Consider the following 26,406-nt stretch of genomic DNA (forward strand, 5'->3'; position numbering starts at 1 on the left):
TTCTGTGCATAATACCTACAAATCTCTAAGCAGATACATACTATTGGTCCACTCCATTAAATACTGAAGTAGTACCCATGCAGCGTAGGATCACTCCTGTCAGTCTCATGCAATTCTTCAATCACCCATCCAGCACTATGTTCTTATTGTATCAGTCTGCTAATACCTAAGCAATTATGGGGCAGATTTACGAGCACCCTGCGCCACCAGTAGGTCACTTTTTGTAACGTAGTGATGGTGCCAGGCACTCCTTCATATTTACAAGGAGAGGAAAAGCCACCCTGCGTGGTTTTTCCTCTCCTTGTAAATATGACCCCTTCATACAAAGAACTTTGTGTTGAAGGGGCGTCCCATAGGTGTTGCTGTGGGTGTTCCCACGCAACACCCATAGAACAAGACACATCTCCAGATTTAGGATTTCTCATAAATCTGGAGATGTGTGTGAATGATGCGCCATTCTAGAGTTGGTGTAGCAAGGCGCAACGAGGATAATTGTTTTCATTTCTCCTCATGCTTTCCTCTTTCAATGCATGCTGCATTCCACAGCATACATTGAAAGAGGAAAATGCCTTTACTGATTGTTTTTGTGCAGGAAGGTGTCCCTTCCTGCACAAAAACAATCTCCACATGACACAGACACCATGGTGTAAGGGTGCCTGTGTCACCGCATGGCTGCAGTTTGTGCAGCAGTGCAGAGGGAAGCACAGATTTGCAACATATTCATGTACATGTGTCACATCCCTGTGCTTCAGAAGTGCCACAGTACAGTGCAGCTAAAGAGCTTGCAGTGGAATGCTGCAGTACTTCCTCATAAATATTAACCTATAAATTCACCATACACTACTAATGCATTCTTTCAGTCAATCATGCTGTATACATATATTCAACCAAACTTTCACACATTACCTTGCAATTATAGTTCTTTCTTTAACCAGATAAGGTAGTTCTGATAAGAACTTTTTTCTTTTGTATTTTATTTTATTTTTTTGAACAATTTTGTATTTTTTTGGGTGTTTTTTCAAAAAATGAACAAAAAAAGAACGAATAAAACAGAAAACATTTGTAATTACTTATCATTCCAAAAACAAAAAACAAAAAAATTAACAACGATGGTTGCGTTGCGTAGCACAAACTGGATCCACAGACTGCTCACCGAAGCATAATTTTCTTACACTTCACGCAGTGTTGCTTGAGAAAGGCCTAATGTCCATTGCATGTTTTCCTGAGGAAGTTCCAGATGTACTTGCCCCAGCAGGTAAGGGGTTCAAAGCAGCTCGCCTCATTTCCTCCCAAGCAAGAATGAGAGGATGTGTGGTCCGGAGATGCTTGTACATAGAAGCAGTGCCACAAGAGTATTTTTTTTTACTGCCTCTTGACAGGACTTGGTCCCAAATTTTGCACGTCACCTTTCTCGCATTTACTTTCTTCTCTCTAGGTGGAAAAGTGAAGAATTTCCACACAACAGATTCGGGCCTCTGTGGATGAGGTGCCTGCTGCAAGAATTCTTCTTCAGAAGATACTTCCTCCTGCTGCTGTCCAGATGCCATTTTGTTTGATATTTTTTGAAAAACACCAAAAAAAAACAAGCAAAAAGGGTTCTTGTAGGAAAAGAGATGTCTCTCTAAAGATGCTCCAACAAGAATGATTAAAATGGGTCCATCTATAGCTACAGTTGGAAATGTTATGAACCAATGAAATCTTTGTTTTTTAGATCAGATGGGATCCGCGCACGCTGCGCTCACGAAGCACGCACCCGACGCGACTTCGCGAAAATATATTTAAAAATAATATAAATACAAATATGATATTTTTGTGAATATCTTAGATAGTCTCTTGCCCTAATATGTATATTAAACACACATACATATCATTTTAGAACATAAAAAAAATTCCAAGGAGTCGTGCACCCAGCCCGCCCCAGCACGTATATGACGTCACGCGGGACCTGCCACCGCGCAAGCATCGCATACCGTAATGCGCATGTGTTGCGAATGCGTGGGAGTAGGAGTCACGGACTGGTCGCATACCAATCGCGCACATCATGTAATATTAAATGTATATGATGTAACTGAAAAACACGCAGCCGTCGCACACTGTACGTGGATCCTTCACGACGTTTCTAAAATGGCGGCTAGAATACGCGCACCCACCATGATGTGTACGCTTTGGGTGCGCGACTCCGAAAAAATTTGGAAAAAAAAAATAAAAAATAAAATATTATAAATATATTAAAATGTAACAATATTTCAGTTTAATGCTTTTTTTTACAGTTTTCAGAAAAATATATAATGTTATTTAATGAATAAAATATTTATAAATAAACAGTTAAAAAACTGTAGAAAATCAGTACAAAAAAATAGGCATAATATATGACATCATCAGCAGTGCATTGTGGGCGCGCGAGTTATAGTTAGCAGAACTAACTATAACAGAGGAATTTCTATGGTTTTGTACAAGTGAAATGTTCAGCTAACTATAACAGCCCTGAAACCTATGTTTTTTTCTGTGAATTTCTAAGGTTTTTTAAATGCTAATTTCTAACTATAACGTCTCTGAAACCTATGTTTTTTTCAGTGAATATATATATATATATATATATATATATATATATATATAATTATATATATTAGCTGCTGGCAGTCGCCAGTAAGTAGTTATAGTTAGGACCAAGTTTCCATAGGAAGAACATTTTTTGTTTTGCTTATAACTTTGGCGTTGTTTGATAAATCTTCATGAAATTTTCCAAACTAATTCTTTGTTCATATCAGCTCCTATGTGGGAAAATTTGGGGGTGATTCATCAAGGGGGGGCCGAAATAAAAGGGGGGTCCCAAAATGTGTTTTCTCCATGTTAATTTCCATAGGAAACTTTAGACAAGGCTACAGGTCGAACGGGTGAACGGAATTACCCCAATTTTGGCAGGGAGAAGGGTATTGGTCTAGAAAGCATGCTTTTGTTTATTTGTTGTAAATCCGTTCAGTAGTTTTTGAGAAATATCAAAAATTACAGATATTGATATTTGGAAATTCCGCCATCTGATTGGCTGAGGCGTTACGAGCACGGGCTTGCTGCTTATTGGTTGGGAGCGCTGCGAGCGGTTGCAACTTGGAAGTGTTGGCCGCAATTTTGTGATTCCGACGAAGTGAGTAAGGGGAATAAAGGGCGAAAAAAGTAGGAAAGAGGATTGTAGGAGCACTGTAACCTGTGGCGGTGCTTAGGGTGTGCTATAGAGGGGAGCGAATTGAACTACTCATAGCTTCCGGTTTAAAAGTACGTGGTATGGAAATTAAGTGAGGTATTGCATAGAGTCTGATGGTGCTAAGGTGAGCTGGTGCGAGAGTCAGGGATGAAAGTTTGAGCCTAAACTGTGTGTCTTATGGTGTAAAGTCATGTGCCCTGGCTGCTGTGCCACACCTGTAGAGTCAGTAATATTTTACAAGCAGTAGGAGGAAGTTTTGTTTGGAACACAGTAATTTGTATATGGTGCTTAGGTGGTGTTATGCAGGGAGTGCGAAGGTAAATCAATATGGTATTTGTAAAGTGCAAACTACACAGAAAACGATAATTGATTGGAAGATAAGAAGCATCGGGTACTAAAAACTAGGGTGCATATTAGTTGCGTGAAAAAGCATGTTTGTCATTGGTTAATAAAGAGCAGTCTAAACGTGGAGTTCATACGATAGGATGAAATGTGCAAAGCTCAACCAGACGTGCTACTTGCATTTGAAAGGTACATTTGTAACTTAAAACAATGGTGAACTTTTAACCCGCAGGTGGTGTTAAATGTTTGAGAATATGCTGAAAAAGAAAAGGTTACGTTTAAAAAAATCATGAACTTTTAACCTGCAGGTGTCGTAGAATGTTCCCGAAAGTGTGGTGATAAAATAGGTTGAACTTCTGACCTGTGTGTGGCGCGGAATATTACGTAGTCTTTCAGATGCAAAATTCAAAAATAACCAATGGAGATAAGTTTTGGAATGTCGATGAAGGAATGAAGTATTCTGATTTGTTGTTTACATGTATTTATATGTGGAGCAACAGAGAAATTGTACCATTACTGGTTTCATTCTTGATGAAAGCGGTACATTACATGTACTGTTTGAGAAAGGAAGAATTGCATGCGTGTGTGACATTTGAAATCTGCATACCAACTACAAAGGTAAGGTAGAAATGAACAAGGTGTATTATGTGTTCTGTAGAAGTGATTAAGTATTTGAGGTGATATTTTTAAGTTTGAATGTATTTTTTATTTGAAAATAATATCCTGTTAGTAAAGTAGGGTCTTTCATATTGCTTATAAAATATGCATAAAGTTTGACTTGTTGTTATATAAGTACTTTATATATGTTTAGGAATTTTTCACAAAGAAGAAGTGCAGTTTGTCATCTTTAAAGGACTGTATGGTTTTGAAAATGAGGTACAGCGTTAATTTGGGTTTGTTAATGTATCCAGGCGAGATAAACAAAATGTCCCATGTTTGTAAGTTATACTTTTTGTGGAAGTAGTGGGAAAGGGGGGGTAGGAGATGTATGTGTTATTAAGTTAAACTTGATAAATCCAAACACAGAAATGTTATGCGGACAGATTGTGGTCTCATTTTTGACAGTGAGAGGTAGATTTGAATATAAGTCTAGGTAGGTTGTTGTACTGTGAGGTCGTCTACAGTGTTTGGAGATTACATGGAGAGAAGATGAAGATAGTAAAAGTGGTACGTTCCTTTTATATGTACGCATTGTTTGAATCATTTGAATATAGGTTGAGATATAATATGAACATGGTTTCTGGTTTGCATTTGGGTATAGTTAATAGTTTTAGTAGTTTGTGACTAGTGAATAATAAAAAGGTAGATATACTAAAATATGTGGTAGTAAATGTATTGATTATTGTCTGTTCCTATGAAATAGAAGTGGTTGGGGAGTGTTTCTTTAGAAGAGATATTTTATAAATGTGTGAGAGATAATAAAGAAATGAAAATGTTCAATATATTTTCTGTATGACTTTCCTGACATTAGTAAAGTACATGTCATTACAAATGATAGTAATTGTCAGGCTGTGTTCCTCTGCTGAATATACGTAGGTGTTTAAGTGGTCCGGGTTTCACCGGTGCTTAGTTTCACTATTTCTTTTGAGAAACTCATCAATTTTTTCATTCAATTTAATGTCCTTAATATACATACAGTAAAGGGACGGTATATCAAAAGTTTGGGAATTACATCTTTGTTTACTCTCCCCATCCTCTGCTATACACTCTACAGAGTGTTTAAATGACTTTATTAACATACAGATGTATAGCTAGCAAAGGTGGTGTAGTGCCACTGGGCCTATTTATAAACCGTGCTACGGGATGGTTTATGTTTTACCCACCAATTTGCATGTTTGAATACTTTTGGATGATAAGGGTTACGGAAGACACGTTTAAAAATTAAGCCCGAGTATGGGTATAGTGGCTCTACTAGGAATGGTGGCGGTTTCTCTTTGATTTCATGCGGTTAAGCAATGGCAGGGGTGGGGGTGGGGGAGGTGGGTATGTTGGTGATTAAAACACAGACTTTAGTAATGTGCAGATGTCTAGCTACTAAAGGTGATGTAGTACCACTGGGACCATATATAAAGTGCCCTATGGCATGGTATATATTTTACCCGCAAATTTTCATGTTTTGATACGTTTTGCTGATGAGTGCTTCGGGAGATATGTGTTGAAATAAAGCCTCTGTATGGCTATAGTGGCACTAACAAGAGTGCTGGGGCTCTTTGTTTTATTGCGTAAAGTTAAGCAAGGGCAGGTGTGGAGGTGGTGTAGTGGTACTGGGACTATTTATAAACCGCCTTATGGTATGGTGTATGTTTTACTTGGAAAATTGCAGGTTTCAATATCTTTTGCTGACGAGCGTTCTGGCAGACACCTGTTGAAATTAAGGCTATGTATGGCTATAGTGGCGCTAACAGAAGTGGTGGGCTTGTTTTTTTGATTTTGTAAGGTTAAGAAAGGGAAGGGGTGGGGGTGGGAGAGGTGGTTATGTTGCTGATTGTAACACGGACATTTGTAATGTGCATATGTGTAGCTAGTAAAGGTGATGTAGTGCAAATGGATCAATTTATAAAGCGCTCTATGGCATGGTATTTGTTTTATCTGGAAATTGGCATGTTTTCATACCTTTTGTTGCTGGGCGTTCCGGCAGAGATTTGTTCAAATTAAGTCCCTGTATTGCTATAGTGGCTTTACCAGGTTTGCTGGGGTTTTTCTTTGATTTCGAAAGATTAAGCAAGAATGGGGATGAGGGTGGTGTAGTGGCACTGGGCCCATTTATGAAGCGGTTTATGGTATGGTATACGTTTTTCTCAAAAATGTGCATGTTTTAATACCTTTTGATGATGAGTGTTCCAGCAGACAGCTATGCAAATCACACACCATTTCTGTGGATAACAAACCTTTGTGCTGATAGACACTCTTGCACTGTGGTAGAAGGCTGCCAGCGTTGATGGCAAATTATGAAACTTGGTGCCATTGTACATTTAAATGTAAGCTTGGACCGTTTCTTTGTTACTATGGTACAATGAGGGCTTTAAGTGGGAAAAACACTGGGGGGTGCTCTAAAATAGGCGGGGCAAACCTGTTAAAGGGGTGTGGGCTATCCAAGTAGGGGCGTGGTCTACATAAAGATAACTAGCATTGTATGCTTAAGAAAATCCCCTCGAATTATCCTACGTTCGGGAAACACACTGTTTAAAGGATTGCCGTTCCTCCTACAATGTGGCTCACGTAGCATGATGTCTCCACTTCTCAGTAGTGAGCAAAATGAGCATGCGCACATCGATGTGCATGCTCTGACTGCAGTCCAAAAAAAAGAAACTTGACTACCTTTGCGAGGGCCGAAAATAGAGCCCGATAGAGACCCGTTTCGAGATTTTCTGAAAATAACTGCTGGTGTTTAGAGCCGTCCCACTTAAAGCCCTGCATCCATTCATCCTAAGTACTGCGCCATCCAACCATCTTTCAATTCATTCAGACATTCCTACCTACATACATACAATCATCTGTCCCTGCAGTTATTCTAGGTATCTATCAACCCACTCACCTTTGGTAAGCACTGTGCCATCCATCCAGCTATATGCCCATATATTCATACATACATCTGTCCAGAACCAATCCTACGCATCTATCAGCCCACCCGTGTATCCTAAGTACTGGTCCATGCATCCATTTATGCTTCCATTCATCCATATATCCATGCATCCATCCATCTAGCTATCAATTCATCAATCTGGCCATCCATCCAGTCGCCCTTTATTCAACTATCTGTCCTTATTTTCGTGCACTCTCCACCGCGATCCTAAATACTGTGTATTATCCTCATCAACCCAGCCTCTTATGGGGCCGAAAAGGCTGGCCATAATCATTGAGAGGCAGATGAAGTTTCTGAACAAGAACAAGAAAGCCTTGAGTTGCTCTTTGTGGACCAGAGTTCACCCCCCTTCTCTGGTGGTGTTTTAAAGAAAGGTTGATGTAGCGAAAGAAATGTAAAGCAGACTTTCAGCTTAAGACGTTAATTTAGAAAGATAACAGGGCATATTATCAAGAACGGCATTAAAATTATTATTGCTTTAGCAGCAGGAAACTGCCGCTAAAGCGGTGATAATGGGCTTGATAATATGCACTTGTCAATTCCCTTAGCCGGCCAGGTTGTGGTGTGAAGCTGGACTTCTATGGGAATTCACAAGGGCATATCATCAAGCTCATTATCGCCGCTTTAGCTGCAGTTATTTTTGTTAGGGGATATTACTTTTTATACTATTTACTTATACAATGTTAATGTTTTGTGGTGGGTTACTGTTTTCTGAATTCAATCTAAGTTACATGGTTTGTTACTTTGTTTCCGTGCAGCTGCATGCCCACAGCCAGAGTTTGATTTAAAAGATCTGCCGATTTTGTAACACACAAACCGATAGATGCAGTACCCCTCACTGAGTTATTTTTAATTGTCAGAATAGTACTGTCAGTCTCTCCTCCTAGTCCATACCTCCCACCAAAGTTATCTTACCTGTGATTGATGATGAAGTTCGGCACACTGATGGCTGCATGGTTGGTTTCCCAAATGAACGGAGAAGAAGCCATTATTGTGGTGGTAGTAGTAGACACTGGCAATAGCATTTGAAAAAAGAAAGAAAAAGTCACTTGACTGAGAGACTGTGGGAGGAGTAGTAGAACAAAGTAAACTACAGCATGGGTGGGCAAGCAGAAGAAGATCCTTGCCCTGCCTTAGTTGAAATTTAATTAGTGTTGCTTTCACCACATCTGCCCCAGCAAGCGTGTGATCAATTGTTGGTGTACATTTAATGTAGTCACATCACACCTCAATATAAATCAAACAGCCCAGGGGAAGAGGGTTAGGGATTGATGAATGAATGGGAAGTGGGGTTTTGGGAAAGGTTTGAGAAAGAAAAACAGAGAGTATGCATGGACACAACAAAAGTAAAACACAATCTTGTAAGACGACCATGATCCATTATCAAAGAAATCAAAGTATAAAGTGAGAAAAAGCAAATGCATGCATGCTGAGGAAGAGAACTTGATGGTTAATGATAATGAGTTGTACTTACTAACTATTATTACCCAATGAGACAGTACAGGGAAGAAATTTTTAATATGAAATTTCCCTTGCCTGTCTGCCGCCCTCAGAACTCAGACCTAACCAAATTACATGCTGTCCCGGGCTTACTTTTATTTTTCAAGCTAGCAAAGGAAATGAAAAAATAGTTGTAGGGATCAATTACCAAACAAACCACAACACACAGTTGTAATGATTGAAGAGAAAAAAGGAATTAAATACATTTAAAGACGAATGATGAACGATACAAAAGTTACTGTATTATCCTGGTCCAAATGTGGAGTTGCAGCATTCTCGTCATTCCTCTTGGTCCTCCCTTCCATGGACACTCCGCACATCAATCTTGGGTACCACTGCCTGCCTGATGCGGATTGGTAAGGTAAGTGTGAGTTGAAGGCCGGCCTGTAAGTTTAGATGGAAAAACAAACAGGGTATTGAAAAATTACTGCATTTAAAACAATAAACTCAATTACAGTGGAGATCAAGAAGAGAAGACAAGACTCTGGAGAGGACATTTTCAGACTGAGGCAGCTTGGATAGGATACATAGTGTCTACTCTACAGCATTAAGCTACAACAACAATGGCACAGCACTTCGAAGCTCCACTCGAGTCGTAGTAAGTGGAAACAGATTGTTTGTCACCACCAACCTTATTAATGAATATTAATAATATTATTATTATCTCCAGAAACCCATCTGTCCCGCTTGAAGTCATCTTTGGCTGCTTTAAATGTGCCGCGCGGACTCCGGACTGCTATTCTTGACCCCCGGATCCTGTGGCTGAAACCACAGACCCGCAGGGCGCAGGCACGGGCAGGATGCAAGTGGTTCATCTGTCACTTCAGCTCCGAGAGGTGACGCAGAAAAGACAGCTGAAGAGTGGGCGCTTATAAGGCCCGATGTTTACATTGTCCTAAGGCGTGGGGTTCGCCCGTTTCTGAGCTATACCCATCGTGACGGACAAGGTAACTCAGGCACTGAGAAATGAGTCCAGGATCACACCATGTGCAAGTGTACAGTTCTCAATTAGAACATAGCCCGCCTGTTCATTGCTCAATGTGTGAGAGGTTTGAAAGGTGTGCACTGATTGGCCCGGTGCAGGCGGTAAATGAAAAATAAACCATTACCTGAATTTAAGAAATTGGATCACCCTCACCACGGTGCAGATTCCGTGAGCAAACATATTAGGGCATATATTTGCGCAGTATGCTTTGCACTCAATTTAGCCCTGTGCGTGCAAAAATAGGATTGTGCGAATGCTTTAAGCTCATTTTGCTTCCCTTGTACATTTTTTATATTTAAGCGGACAACTTCCAAGCAAGTGCCGGCACTACAACGGAGCAAACACAGTTTCCATTCAGCTCTTGAGTGTCACTAGTGCAAACAGGGACACAATCATGTCCCACTGACCCCAGAAGGGTTCTTCCCAGGATGCATTTCTCATGGAGATGGTGTTATTCTTATCCTACTCCAAATAATGGCGGGTATTCCTCGGAAACGGAGGCATTACAGCTATTTATATTCAGGACTGACTGACTTCTGAATGTCAGTGTTGCTAGACAGCCAGATGATCTGCTCCCAGTGCAGCGGTGGGGGCTGAGGCCCCTCCCTCTCGCATCCCGGCCAGGGAAGCACAGCTCTCATTGTTCATCAGAACTTCACAATAGCCGGCTCCGTTTTATTGCCTTGCACTGTTGCCATTCAACAACAATTGACTCTATTTTATATTGTGTTGACAGTCGCAGGAGTTCACAGGACGGGGTGGGATCGAGCTGCACATTTGAAGGTTGTTTCTAGCTCAATAACCCTGTCTAGATCAGATCCCGAGACAATCAGTGCCTCGAGGAAGAGCTTTCTTGACCCGGAACTGGAAGCAATCTCTGCACAGGCTGTCTTAAGTATCTACTGGCAGTCTTTTATTCTGTATAGCCTTATCAACGTCCTACTTCCTGCCTGAAACACCTGCCCCCTTCCTAATCTATTTATAGAATTATTAATTTTATATATAGCACCCTGTTGCCCGAGGCATCAATGCACTGCACGGGTCACACAGACACCTGGTAACTGTACTGCAGTACACAGAAGCGATAGATACGTTTATAACACTGCACCTCCGTGGAGTGGCCTTCGAGTCAGAGGGTACGTGGATGTGTTACTGAAAAGCCGTTTTTTTCTGTTTTCCTGAACACCAGCAGAGTGGAGGCAGTGGTAGTTCCTCGCAGAGGGAGTTCCGGAAGCAAACAGCGGCACCACAGAAAGTGTGTGTGTGGCTCTGTGTGTGGGTGCAAATGCAATGGGTCTCGCATTTGAGAGAGATTAAGCTATTGACATTGTAAAAAACAAAAACAAAAAGAATGTCGTGAGCAATGCCAATAGCTCTAACTTTAACAATGCCGAGACCATTGCATTGTAAATGCTTGTTTGTAGTAGTTTACACTCATAGTTTAGGATTTTCCCCCTTTTCAGGATTGGAGATGTGTAAGTCTATACCTTTGAGTAACTTTACACTAAGATTTTGTAGCCAAAAGTTGTAAAGTTACAAAAAAGTGTAAGAATGAGTGAAGTTAAACATGTCAATTACTCACAAGTGTAACTTACCTTTGTGTTTTGTCTTGCCTGTTATGACAATGCTTGAAAGTTTGCAGCCTTGCCAGAATCAATAGGACATACTTCCAGAATAATAGCTGTTATAGCATTTTGACCAGTGTGAAGGTTTGTCACTTTTAATAGAGCGGTGATATTGAGGGATTGCAGTTAGCCACTACACTTTGCTAATAATATCTCTTTGACCTTGGTAGATTGAGTCAGTTTTTGTTTAACTTGCGGTAGTTAAAGCCTTTCAGAACAAGAAAGGATCATAAGCTCCAGTACAATTGGCTGAGAAATGATATGTACGGCATGGGCTTGTTAGGTCCAGTGCTGAGGCAAAGGCAAAAGAGGTCGAGCAAAGCGAACACCACTGAGCATTGAGCGGAAAAACTAGGCCTATTTGCATGACCCAACAGAGGTCGACATTGATCAAAACACATTGGTGTATTGGTATAGGAAAAGGGTCCAATGGCCAGTGCTCAGCAGGGTGGCGATAAGCTATCTGTCTAGCCCTGTTGCAAGTGTCTCTTCTGATCGTGTTTTCAGTGTTGCTTTTGCTGTTGTAACAGTGAAAAGGACCAGTCTCTCACCCCAAAACATGGATAGGTTAACAATGATCATAATGAATCAGCACTTTATACCACCGTATTACACCATACCTGAAGTAGCACAGCAGGAAGATGATGATGATATGACTTAGGCCATGGAAGTAGTGTGTTAGATGACCTACTTCTGAGTAAACCACCAGAGTTTGAGGATGAGCTCTACTTCCCTGACAAATAGGCTCTCTCAATGTCCAGTTACTTTCTTACTTTCTTTGATGCCTCCCAAAAAAAGATATATCTAAATAACTTTATTTACTACTGGTTCACAAATCCATCCCTTCTGTATTACTCTTTTTATTGCTGGATCAGAGTTGCAACTGTGTGCAGTCAGTGAAGAAGAATTAAGTCCACTCCTCCACGTCCTGCTCCAGTCCTGACTCACCCTAAATCTATTTCCCTCAAGCGAGACATTGGATGGAGAATAGTACAAGAAATGTGAAATGTGTATGTGCCTCGTCAAGTCCATCCAAAGAACCTGACTTTAGCTATCCTCCTTTGCGAGCCTAGAGGGACTGCCCAGTAAGAACAGGTATATAATGGCTTGCAATGGACCCTGACTGTGAGTGAGTGGTGTTTGTGTTGTTTTGCATGATGTCCACTTGTATTATTCTACACACAAAAAAGTGAATCCAATCAATGTTTCCTGTTTTTGTTGATCAATAACAAAATTGTACTACTGTAGGCCGATCCATTGCATTTTCGATTCTGGAATCTGGACTCACTTGGTACACCACAGAGTTGGACACCATGATTATTGATTACCATACCATACTGGCAGTCAGTCAGAAGGATCGGAGATGATTGATGGAATAACTCTATAAGGTAAAAAAAAGTCAACAACTACCACAGCAGACCTACATGTCTGTGTAGTGGTGGAGACAAGTGTAGTGGTATGACTGACAGAGGTGCATTGATTTAGTTACTTAATTTGGAAAATGCTATGTTGCTTCTTTTTATGTGCTCTGTCTGGCTCAAAATCTAAGCTAAGTGGAGGTTGGGTGGGCTCCGCTGCCCTGCTCTGTCCTGCTGTTGTTGTAGTTGATGCTGGAGTAGACATGATTTAGCATTGCTGCCTCTGAAAGTGTTCTTGTTGGACTTCTCCTTAATTTATGCATTTTAACTTTACTTTTCTCCTTGATTTTTCAATATCCTTTTCGTTTTTCCATCTACACTTACAGGCCGGCCTTTACGATGTGCTATACTGGGAAAAACAACTCACACTTTTCTTACCAATCTGCATCCACCGGGCAGGCAGTGGCACCCAAGATTTATGAACGGAGCGTCCATGGAAGGAAGGACCAAGAGCAATGCTGAGATGCAACTCCCCAATTTCACCATAACATAGTAACTTAGTGTCATCATCTATTAATTTGATTCATTTTTTCTCTTCAATAATTATGACTGTGTGCGTTGTTGTGTAATATTTTTGACTATATATTTGACCCCTACAGCTATGTATTAATTTTCTTTGCTAGCTTTAAAAGGAAGCCCGCTACAACAAACATAAAATGTATGTAATTTGGGTCTCTCTGGTGCAGACAGGCAAGACAGGCAAGGCAATTGCATAATAATAATAATTAATAATATATACTGCTGCCCTGACTACTAGTCTAGTACTACTCATCATTAACCATTAAGTTATCATCATGTATGCATGCACTTCCTTTTTCTCCCTTAACAGACTTATGTTGGTCATCTACCAAGATTAAGTGTTATCCATGTGTTGTCTTTGTCTGTGTCAAAACCTTCCCTCAAATACCCCTTCCCAAACATTCATCAAACCCTAGCCCTCTTCCTCCAGGCTGTGTGATTTATATTGTGGTGTGACTGAATTGAATTTACACCAATAATTAATCAAACACTTACTGGGGCAAATGTGGTGAAAGCAACACTAACTCAAGGCAGGGTGAGGATCTTCTTCTGCTTGCCCACCCATGTCAGTATTTGCAATTCAATTTGTTATCCAGAGGAACATAACCCTTTATAATTAATTGCCGGCATTGATTCATCATCCTTCCTGCACTAAAAGTTATGCTTGTCCACTTCATAAGTCGAGTCAACTACAGGGTGTAACTTGTACTAGCATTGATTATCATCATCATCATGGTTTATTGTTTGGCAGTCTTGTTGTGTACTGCACTTCTACTACTCCTTCCCAAGTATCCCTCAGGCAACTGACTGTCTCATTTACTTTTTTTGCAAATGCTACTGCCAGTTTCTACTACTACTACCACCATCAATATGGTATCTTGGAAAACCGAACAATCATCACCATGCAGTCATCGCTTTGTCTAAGTAACATCAATCACAGGTAAGAGAAGAAGTTTGGGGGGGGAATTATTAAAAATATTGAAAACAATTCATGAATTCACACACCCACACCCTTCAGAGTCCAGTTACAGACTGCATGGACTAGGAGGAGAGACTGACAGTACTAGTAGGACAAGTCACTCACCATTTAGGGTACCACATCTATCTATTTGTGTGTTACATTATCTGCACATTATTTAAATCAAAAACTGACTGCGGCCCTGCAGCAGCAAAGGAAACAGTGTGAAGTAAAAGAGTAACCCCCCACAAAACATTTACATTGTCTGTAAACATTAAGTTTAAAAAATGTATTCCCCTAACAAAATAAACTAATAGAAAAATCCCCCAACACCTGACCCATCCCTCTTTTTAACCCCAACCAATGTCCAAAAATAAAGAAAGAGTCCAATCATGTCTGCTCCATCCATTGTCCATAAATATTAATTACAAACAGCAACTTTTCCTCAACGCCCAATTTTCACCCACCAAAAAAGACTTAAAAAGGGGCAAGGCATCAGAGTTCTAGTGGCGGGCTCACCGGATGCTCTCGAGGACCATTATTTGTTCCTGTAGGTGCGCCATACAGAGGAGCATACGGCGCTTGAATGCTTGGCAGTTGCATTTCCAGGGGGGCCGCAGTGGTGAATAAAGCCCAGCGGCCAGCTGCCAGACCATGGTAACGTACCACTGGGGGGCCTGGCTCGGGCCTGGGGCATTGGAGGAGGCTATAGCTGCTGCTTCCTCCGTCAGAGTCACCTGCTGCCGATATTCTGAGAAGGTGGCCTCCAGCTTCTGGCGCCAAGCCATGGCAGCTAACTCCTGCCTGGTTGGTTGGGAAGGAGTAGCTATATCAAAAAAGAAAAAAGACAATTGTAAACAATACTCCTGTCAAAACAGTAACACAAAATTAATTATACACATAGTGGCACAGCAGCACCAGCAAGCACAGTCCTTAACATTTGTGGTATCCTCCCACTTCCTCAGCCTCTAACATTTGTGGGAGTTTCATTACTACTACTAGGCACTATGGAGTAGACAAGTCTTTCTATTCTCTCTCTCTTGTTTAGCTAAATTAACCTTGTAGGAATTCCTGCTTAGTCAGCTTGTGCCCTAGTCATGTTGCAGACTTATGTTATTTTTATTTACTTCTGTCAGCAGGTGGGGCAGCTGTAGTCTACAACTACACAATTTTATCTTATTTTTCTAATATGGTCATACTCTATTACATCAATGGCAACTGCTCAATTTCACTTTCACCCTGACTACTACAACAAGGCAGATGATATCTGATCCAAATGATCATTAATTATATATAATGGGACAATGTGTAACAATGCAGCCGATGGGCCACCCATGGCAGACTGACAGAGTTGAAAATGATATAGTATATATGCTGTGCTTACAAACTACTGTGAGTCAAGGGAATATTCTGATACACAACCTTGAATTAAAAGCCTTGAAAAAAAAACAGTCCTGTTACTTCTCTTTCCAGAGATTTTTCCATTTATCAATCACTGCATTGCTCTGTTAGAATTATATTTTTAAAATTCTAATCTTATTCTATTTTGCTACTCTTGTGTGATGTATTTTTCTTTTACATTCTCTTCAGAGACTCTTCATCCAGTGACACTCTCCACCTATGCTATGATGATTGAATAATATCATCCAGGCATTCACCCACTCAAAATAAAAAAACATGTCTATCATTCTTCTTAATCTCTCAAAAAAACCATAGTTTTATCCACAAAATATTTTTTTTAAGCCACCACATATGCGTCCTTCATTGCTTGCCTAGTTGCCTCTGGGTTCGACCCTCGAAAACCCTTGGAGGATTCTTTCTATCACCCATACAGTTTCACCCACCCAGGCAGGCATCTTTTCTTTCACCGTCTACTCATCCTTCAACCACCCATGCATCTGTTTCCTATCAGCCAGCTATGCATCCCACACATCCTTCGCTGTCAGTCATACAGTCATATATTACATGTTGCCCGTCCTTCCCCCTTCCATCCTTTTTTCCCTTTCATCAAGGTCGTCTGACTATTTGTCTTCTTCATAAAACTTTCCCAGCTGAGTTGAAGTCAGATAGAAGAGGCCATTAGTTACTCAACTCTTGCTACTAACGCTATTGCTAATGCTAAGTAAAGGGTGTCCTCTTCCTCAACTGTTGTTCAAAACAACTTAGTCTCTCTCAGCAGGACAGTGTTGTAAACCTTTTCAGCGAGTGTATAACTGTTGTCAATAATTAATGAATATAAGTATAACTTACCACCAAACGCCACTGCTGCTGGCCCACCCACCCCTGAAGCAGCTGCCGCATCAGCTGCTCCTTCCTGGCTGGTGTCACCTGCCACGCCCACTGGTGGTCGGTTCACCTAGAAATAACATTACATATTTTTTAGAAGCCACATATGCTTCCCCATATTTATTCTTTTTTACTAGCAAGATTGAAAATAGTTAATACAATACATACATACACCACTTACATCACTAGTAAACATCGTGTACTAGAGTAGAGTAGACAGTAGTATAAAAAATAGTAAAATATCTGTTTGTGCATTTTGTTGGTGGCAATTGTCGAAAAGCCTCTTAAGATTAAGGACAACCCAAAGAACTAGACTCAGTGGCTAGAGCTATTGCTAAATCTGAGTTTTAAAACTTTTTGAAATTAGAGAATGGCCAACTGTGCAAGCTACAGACAGACTAATAGTAGTAGTAGTCAGAGGCAGTTAGAGGCAGGGATAATAAGAAATTAGAAACAGATAGATCGAAGAAGATTGGGTAAAAAATAGAATTAGGAAATGGAAATAATAGTTTGGAAAAAATAAGGTGCAGTAAAAGTTGGGGAAATATAAATATTAATATAACAACAGGAGGACTTAATCGGGCCAGCAGCAGAGCCCTCGGTAGAGGAGCGATCCTGGTCCTGAGAGGCATCTTTACCTCTGAGTCCTGCCTCAGACTACCCCGCCGTCTTCTTCCCCCTGGATGCTGATCATGTTAGATAGGATATAATAAAGAGACAAAAATTGATTGGTGTGAAACAAATAAAATATTTTTTTAAAAAGTTATAATATCTTTTTTGGACAGGAACCAACTATTGCAGTAAAATTGACCTACCTAATCTGATTGACTTGTAGTAGTATCGTGGACCATCTGGTTATTTTTTATTAATCCAGTGCTCCATTCCAATTCCAGAATACAGTACCACCTAGCCCACCTATTCCAAAGACTTTGAAATGAATTGCCAAAAATTATATTTGATTTTTCTAAGTTCTGATCTAATTTAAAATCATCAATGAATCAACCCGTTTTGACCAGCCAATTGTTCACTACGACTGCATTTCCATTTATTTTAGTCCTCAAAAATGCACAGATGGACGCATGCATATTGTATACACCAAATTGTTGGTTGGTTGGTTGTGCCGATGAGTTGCTATATTGCTCACTCACTAACAAACTACAAAAGGTTCTACTAAGGACTGGAGTCAGTAGCATGTGACGTGACGGAGGATGCATCACCCTGGACCGCTAAAAATGTACCTACTAATCCACCACTATCTTAGTGACAGGACAAAGGAAAGAATCGGAGTCTCACTAGCATCGCTAAACTTTCTTACATAGCCAGCAAAGTTGCAAACAAGTAAGATTAGTAGCACTGAGCACCTGTCTAGTGTCTAGAAGAATAACAATTACATACGATTTTACTACGTAACTTAGCTGCATGTAAGCAGCAGCATTCTTGCTATTTGGGAAAGTAATAATTTTCGCAATAACAATAACACAGAACAGAACACACAATACTGCTATAATTAGCTATGCATTAAGCCCCAAGACCTCAACAAGTAGCAGGTCCAGCAGGTCCTGCCCCCGGTCCAAAATGTCTGGCCACCTGTGAGTCAGCTGGTTATGGGTGCGCCTGACCCCAGAGTAGCGAAACACTGCTCGGCACACCCTCGCCCACCAGCGGTGACGCTACTGGGTAGCGTAGCCAGAGAAGGGCCTGCCGCCTAATGCCAAGGTTACAAGGAGGTGGTGCAGTACAAAAAAACAATGGCGGACACCTCCTCCTCAGCAAAAAGGGTGCAGGCTTCACCCCTTCCGGACACCATCTTCTGCAAGGAAGGCGGCTCTTGGTTGCAGGCATCATCCCGTTCCCCTTAGAGGTGGTAGCCTTAGCCATGGTCTGGGTGGGCGTGGGGCAGAAAAGAAAATGTAGGAGTAAAAAATAAAGTCAGGAGAAGAAGTAGGAAAGTAAAAAAGCAAGTAATATAAAACAGTAGAAAAAAGTAAAAAAAACGCAGTAAAAGTAGAAATAATATGCAAAATATACACATAGGAAGAGAAAGGGATAGATAATAAATAATAAAAGATCAGAAAAACAGTGTAAAAAACAAAGGATTGAAAAGATTAGAGAGGGATGAAAAACAGGCCCCAGAACCATGCAAAGACTAGGAAAAACAAGATGGCTCTGCCCATCAGCAACCACATGGTAAAGTTCGCACAAAATTTCCCCCCGAACATGCAATCCGCATTGCCGAATGTCCAAAAAATCTCGCAAGCATACACGAGCATGCGGATCAAGCAACTCAGCATGCTAGCGTAACTCTGCATAGCATTGCAGAGTTTTTCCCGCTTCGCATAGCCTTGTGTATCGCGACAACGCACACTCCGCCCAAGTTACTTTTGGCAAAGGGAAGAAATGTCTCACATTATTCAGTGCCCAGGACACCAGAGACTCCAAACTCATGTACTAAAAAAATAGGGATTTACTGGCATAATTCATAGGGCCAGTAATACATTTCAGCTGTTCATTATAAGTCATAGAATGAGCTAAAATATCTAGGAGTTTTGAGCAACCAGTACCTACTAACATAATACACATCATTACTATAGTATGACAATATGAACTCCATATTTTCTCACTGGCTTATGGTGTGTTGGGACCGCAATTGTCACTTGAGTGGTCATAGGGCCTGTGTCCTTACATTGAGTACACAAATGCATGCAAAAGTGAGAGTGTGGCACATGAATGATAGTAGGATTGGACTCTCTGTTTGGTCAGAGTCTGAGCACTGGACCAGTGCAATCTATTTTAGATGGCTCCTGGTTTAGCATGGCGGAATATGGACAACTTCCACAGACAGTGGATGTGCATTGGCTGCCTTCCTGTGACAGTAGAAATGGAGACCGAGGCACATTAAGATGGATAAAGGACTATGTTATGTTGTTCAAAGTGAGGAATACTGAAGGCTGATTATAGCCAGATGCAAAGAAGACAATGGCACTCTGTGAATAAAAAAAAATAGAATACAAAAGGTCCTATAGGTCACTGAGGAGATTAAAAATCATGGTTGTGGGAACAACTGAATCACTACCATTGACGTTTTGTGCTACTCAGTGTTAATTATGTATAATTACAAATGGGGTAACATATAGTCAGGCTCTTTTTTCCTTCTATTATGACCCATCTCTATTTTATAATAGGCTCAGTCTGCAGGGAGCACTGCCATTGTCGTGCACATCTTGATGTAGAGTATTACCATAGCTGTTGTATATATCAAGTAGTGAAATTTCGCTATTATAGCCCATCTATCTAATAATTAAAACATGAGGGAGAGACAATATATGTTGTTGTCACCTTAGGTTCACAAATGCTCTCTGGGTAAAGTTGTAGACTTGCTTTTGTATGGGTATTTTGGAGTTTGGTGCAAATTAATGTTTTTCTTTTAATTCAGAGACAATTCCAGCAGTAAAGATTCAAGTCTGTAGGCCTTGCAGATTATCGAGAGTACTCACTTGACAAAGGTGTTTGCAAATGTGACAATGTATGTGTGTAGAAATGTGATAGAGAATGTTATTACAAATGTTTCTCTCTCAATATGGACAATATTTTCCCCAAAGAGAAAGTTTCCTTTTGTCCCCTTTCAATTTGAGGATTGAAGTCCCCTTCATACCGTTAAACAAAATGAATCATGCCCTTGACTGGGGTGAATTTACACGTTTTCATGGTGGGGAACTTCTTCGAAATTATAAGTGAAAACCAATATACTTTCAAATGTAGGCTTGTCAAATAGGTTTTGCTGGCGAACCAACTCCATTTAGAAAAGCATAAATGCACCATTATTCATTTTATTAGTCAGGTATGGGATTGTCCCTACCAATGATTGTTTTTGTGCAGCTAATTTGTGTTTGGGGCATGATACTTATGAGAATGAATCAATGGTGATATAGCGACATGTACCTGAGTTCTGCTGTATTTAGCAATTGTTTTACTTTCATTTGATATTTTGGAGACTTTATTCTAGTATTAAGCTTTCAATCTACATATGTCTCCCTTCTCCCACTCATTCCACAATATCTCCTTCTGCCCTATTACTATTACATTTAATCAATTAGTAAGCTTCCAAGTGGAGGTAGGGAACTACTTATCCAGTAAATGAGCTCTCTTGTAAGCTTATTGATTTAGTGAAAATAAATCACATCTAGTGTATTTGTCATCTCTAATAGTCTTCTCAGATATTTTCAATTTAGTACTTACGTTTTTTTTTAAAATCAATGTATGGTAAGAAGGACACAATTTAGTAAGACAGATTGTATCGTTTCCAATGAGCAGTCTCTGACCCCCTTAGATGGAGATCACCTGAGCTATTGATCTTTTGAATGTAGTTTGAAGAACAGAATGCGCTACACCGCCAATAAAAATGTTTTACAATTTACAAGTTCTTTAAAAGGCAAACAATAGAATCCAAAAGCTCTGAAAAGTAAATATTTGCACAGGGTGTGATGCACCAGCAAGAGAAATTATTTGGACTGGAATGTTTCCCTGAGAAGGACCAGGATTTTAGTTTTTTAGACACGGGTGTTTTACCTGTCACTGATAAAAACAATTTCCACCGAAAAGTTGTCTTCAGGCTTAATAACTTCATGGATTTTTTTACTGCTCAAACGTCCACAAAAATGTGTGGTTTGGTGGAAATTAGCCCAAGTAATAACAACATAAAAGGGGAAAACACTTATGGGAACTGAGGGAGCAGTTCCTACAAAATCGTGGTATAAATGATACAAAGTTTAATACATATACAATGCATTTTGATGATTTTTATGAATTAGCCTGCCTTTACAAATATTGGAGAAAATAATAGCAAATCATGCATTTCAGTTGGTCTTGGGAATTTCAAATAGAACAGAACTTGATAAAAAGCTTTATTGGGAATACCAAATTTGACAAAATCCAAACCAGAAAACGAGGCCTTTCTAGTCAAACTCTCACATTTTGCAGCTCTTTACTGGAAACGATAAAGTTGCCACTTTCCATAAATTCTTCAGAAAAGACAAATAATTGCTTCTATTTATAACCATTTTTTCTAAAGCAATAATTTAAAATGTGAAAGGGGCATTATCAAGTGATTTACTCTCTACCCAAGTAAAATGTGCTGAGTCGAGAGTAAGGATGTAATTGTCTCTAGTGGACACCTCCATCATGTTGACAAGCTGGAAGTAATCGCTAATGCTGCCAGTGATCACAATCCTCTAAATTTATCCTTGCTTTGTCCCGTTAAACCCAAACACTCTGTCTGGGAGCAACCTGTAAAGTATAGTAGGAACAAAGGTATTACACTTAAATGGGGCAAAATAGACGCGGTAGGTCTTGAGGCTGAGATCCTAAATAGATATAGCTCTGAGTTCGAGGCATGTTTAACACCTACAACCACACCTGAAAAGGTTATAGGGAATTTTGAATCTTTATGTGGGTATGTAGCCGAAAGCCTCACAAAACCAATTGGTAAAAGCAAAATGCTTGGTCCTAGATGGTTTGACGCCGCATGTTCGGCAACACACAGATCCTTGAAAGCGGCATTAAAACAAAAACCCAGGGACACAGAAGTGGTTAGAGCATCTAGACTGGCATACAAAGAAGCCATAAGAACAAGGAAGCTGGACCTAAAAAACCAAGCTTGGGAAGATTTAGAGAAGGCCTCGGAATTGAAGGACAGCAGGCTCTTTTGGGAAGTTATTAATCGCCCCCTTTTTACAAGTAATGGCAAGGATAACATTGTGATGCAGATTGCATGTGAAACATGGGAATCGCACTTTGGGAAGATTTTTAACCCACATGGTACTCTATCCAATGAACCATCACTAGGAGATGTTAGGGATTTGGTGGTCTCTCAGTCTTCCTTGTCCTTGAGCGCGTCGTTCACCTTACAGGAAGTGGAAGATGCTCTGTCGAAAGGCATACCATTAAAAGCACCCGGCCCTGATCTAGTGCCTTTGGACTTTTTTAAACATAATATTAAGGTTTGGGCCCCCCTGTTATTAAATGTTTTTAGAGCAGTCGTTATTAGCCGTATTCCGGCATCATGGAAGGAGGCAATAGTGGTGCCAATTTTTAAGAAGGGCGATAGATCAGATCCCCGATGCTATCGCCCAATTTCATTAATTGATGCATCGTGTAAGATATTGGGTAGGGTCATTTTAGCTAGATTGGAAACTTGGGCAGATTCGGTGGGCCTTATTGTGGATTCCCAATATGGGTTCAGGAAAGGTAAAGGTACTGTCGAACAGTGCCTGAACCTGGCCCTGATCATAGGTAAATACATGAAGGCAAGGAAATCCTCCATCCACCTTGCCTTCATGGACCTTTCAAGTGCATTTGACACTGTGTGTCGGAGCAAGTTGTGGCAAATGATGGAGGTCATGGGCTTCGAGGAACCCTTGGTCACCTTGCTCCGTAGACTCCATGAATCAACTACTGTAGCCATAAGGTTTGGGCCAGGGGGAGAGAAAACTAAGTCTATCCTCTCAACTGAGGGCGTCCGACAAGGAAGCATATTAGCTCCTTTTCTGTTTCTTGTGTACACCAATGGCCTGGAAAAATATCTGTTGGATAATTGTTATGACTTTCCAAAGGTCAACGGCAGGAGCATTCCAATGCTTTCTTACGCCGACGATACGGTACTTATGACACTCACAGGAAACAGTATGCAGCACTGTCTTGATGCCTTCCACAAATTCATGTTGGACCTAGACCTTAAGGTTAACTTTGCCAAATCCTTCGCCATGGTCTGTGGCCCAAAGGGCACTAAGACTAGAAAGTTTGTAGTTAACAACTCTACCATTGAAAAGGTTGAAAACTTTAATTATCTGGGTAACCTTTTTAACAACAAACTAAGTTGGGCCCCGTTAATGCAGACCCGAGTTCAAAGTGCTAGTCGCTCTATAGAGAGTCTGTTCCGTTTCTGTGGCAAACTAGGACAAAAACCTGTCACACATTTAAAAACTTTGTATAAAGCTAAATGTTTGTCGGTTGCTACTTATGGGGCAGGAGTTTGGGGGATTGAAAGCCCTGACTCACTACAGATTATGGAGAATAAATTTTTAAAGCGTGTATTGGCTACTCCATCAGGCTCCTCAAACAGATTTGTCCACAATGAATTAGGTCTAAGTTACGTGAGTGACACCATTCGCCTTTCCCCTTTATTGTTATGGGGCAAAATATGGCAATCAGAGGACTTACAGCTTACTAGAGATATCCTCCGGGATTGTTTAAAGTTGGCAAACATGAAACAGATCCCCTGGCTATCTTATGTAAATGAAATGTTTCATAAATTAGGCCTGGGTGACATTTTTGACAACCCCGAAAATATACAGGGAAACATCAAAGCTGTAATTAAAACAACTTATTGGAAATCACCGTTTGTGAATTCCCTGGTTAGCCCTTATGCCCCTAAGGCTACTTTGCTGCACCAGTTTTATTTATCTTTTACAAACCATGTGCATTGGCGATTCTACTTGACAAGGTTTAGGTTACACACCCTGCATTTTCTCTTTGCGTTTCCTAAACAGGGGGGTTGGTGTGAGAGACTGCCACCCTGTCCTTGTAATGACAAAGATAGCCAAAGCACGATGCACATTGTTCTTTTCTGTTCCCTATATAAGGACCCGAGAATCAGGTTTATTAAGCCGATCCTTAAGGAAAAGCAACCATGCCATTATGAAGAGGGCTATGATCATTTACTATCCCTATCTTCACCTGGTGTTTGCTGTGCAATGCTAAATTTTATACGGATGTCACTTTTGATCAGGAAACGTTACGGCTAAATCGGGCACCATGAAGTTGACCCTTGATTATCTATATTGTATATCATTGCATCGTGATTTTCTGATTCTCTATTTGTTTTGACCGGCACTTTAATGTATGCCCTGGCATGAAGAACCAATGAAATCATTTAATTTGATTGGAAGTAACAGCTATGGGGTTTTATTTGTGATTATTTTAGCTAATGAATTTTAACAGTTTAGTGTTATAATTGTAAGAATGCCTTTTTAAAAATGATTTTGAAATAATGTTTGTAAATGAAATTGTTTGACTTTTATGATTCCTTTGTTCTGAATCGAATAAAGTTTTTGACAGACAGAGTAAGGATGAAGAGAGGAAGGAAGGCAGGTTTGGAGATTTCTCTTTTTTTAACCAGTGTTATTGATTTTAAGAGCAAATTGGACAAAATGCTGGGATTTATTCTTGACAACATACAGACAGAGAGAGATCACATTTTCCCAAAAGGTCAGAGTAGCATATACAGCATTGACAGTTGTGACAGGTGATATTGGTTTATTTTCTTACATGCAACAAACAACATATGCAACAAAAGTGACTAGTAGGACACTAATAGTTTTTCCATCAAGAGCTATGTGTCCGAAAGAACAGATACCTTGACACAGGCTGGGAAGCATCCACAGCGCCACTCTGCTTGCAGACGGCATACGAGGTCATATCTCTCCAGCATCAAGGCAGGCGAGGGCAGGCTACAGTATAAGAGAGATTGTAGGCTCAGGTCCATAGTAACAATGGGAGGGTGGAGAAGAGAAGGACAGGAGGAGAAGGGGGAGAGAGAGGAAAGGAAAGTCAATGAGGGGAGACAGTATGTGGTATATGTGTTGTCTCATAATGAGCAATCAAACTACCCATCCCTTCTCTACCTTGGGCTTTTCAGTCCTCTCGGCAAGGACCAACAGGAAATGTGTGAGGACATCCCATTCCAATGCCATGGGAACCCTGCACAACCCTCGGAACTTCTCCCAATAGAGTGCCACGAATTTGGCCCTGCTCTATTTCAACATTGCGGCACACCAATAGGTCATGCCCAGAAAGCAAGCAGGCTACCAGTTCTCTTGGTTATAATCAGGACTCAGTCAATAAACCAATTAGTGGCACCTCCCTTCCTTCTGTGCCCATACAGCCCCAACATGCCCACCTCTAAAAAACATTTGTGCCATATCCGTGTAATTCTGGCCACATTGTTGAATGTATCAGAAGTTTGCATTGCAGGAAAGTCTGCATGGTTATATGGGAAACATCCATTACAACATGGTCATTACAATGCACTACCTTTACAATGCAGCTGTTACAACGCAACTGCATTTACATTGCATGCCATTACAACGGAGACATTACAACACATGTCACTTCAACGCATGCCATTACAACCCATACCATTACAACTCATGCCATTGCAATGCATTCCACTATAAAGCATGCCATTACAACGCATGATAAGGTACATATTGGGGATTTGTTTTAGTTTTAGAGTGGGTATGGGTTTTGCAGTACATGGGAATAGTATTTTTTACCCCTGAACTATCCAACACTTACCCTACTGTTGCACTCACTGGAGTGATAATAGTTATTTTTACCTCTACACTATCCAATACGTGCCCTACTGTTGCAATCACTGGAGTGAGGACAGTAATTTTTACCCCTACACTATGCAACACGTACCCTTCTGTTGCACTCACTGGAGTGGGAATAGTAATTTTTACCCCCATCCAACAATTACGCTACTGTTACCCTGAAAGTATTATGCATTGTAATGGTATGCATTGTAATGGAATGCGTTGTAATGGAATGCGTTGTAAAGGTAGTTTCTAAAAATGCCTTGTAATGGCATGCATTGTAAAATCATGCAATGTTAATGGTTGTTGCGATGTAAAAACTGTGTTGTTAAAGCATGCGTTGTAATTGTTTGCGTTGTAAAAAGATATGTTTGGATATATGAGTACTTCCATTCTTTCTACTTGGGTTTGTGCCTGATATCCTATTCCCAGTGCTGCCTAGTGGAATGCATAAACTCCTATGGGGCAAAGGCCATCGCACATGTGAACCACATAATAAGATATCTACCACCACCAATCAAGTGGACTAAATGTAATAGTGGATGAGTGTCTGGCTTCGTGTCGGCGAAATAGCAAAGATGTTGTAGTTCGCCCTATCAGAATTCAGCGTGCTAGGAAAT

Source organism: Triturus cristatus, chromosome 7, assembly GCF_964204655.1.
Source record: "Triturus cristatus chromosome 7, aTriCri1.1, whole genome shotgun sequence".
NCBI lineage: Eukaryota > Metazoa > Chordata > Amphibia > Caudata > Salamandridae > Triturus > Triturus cristatus.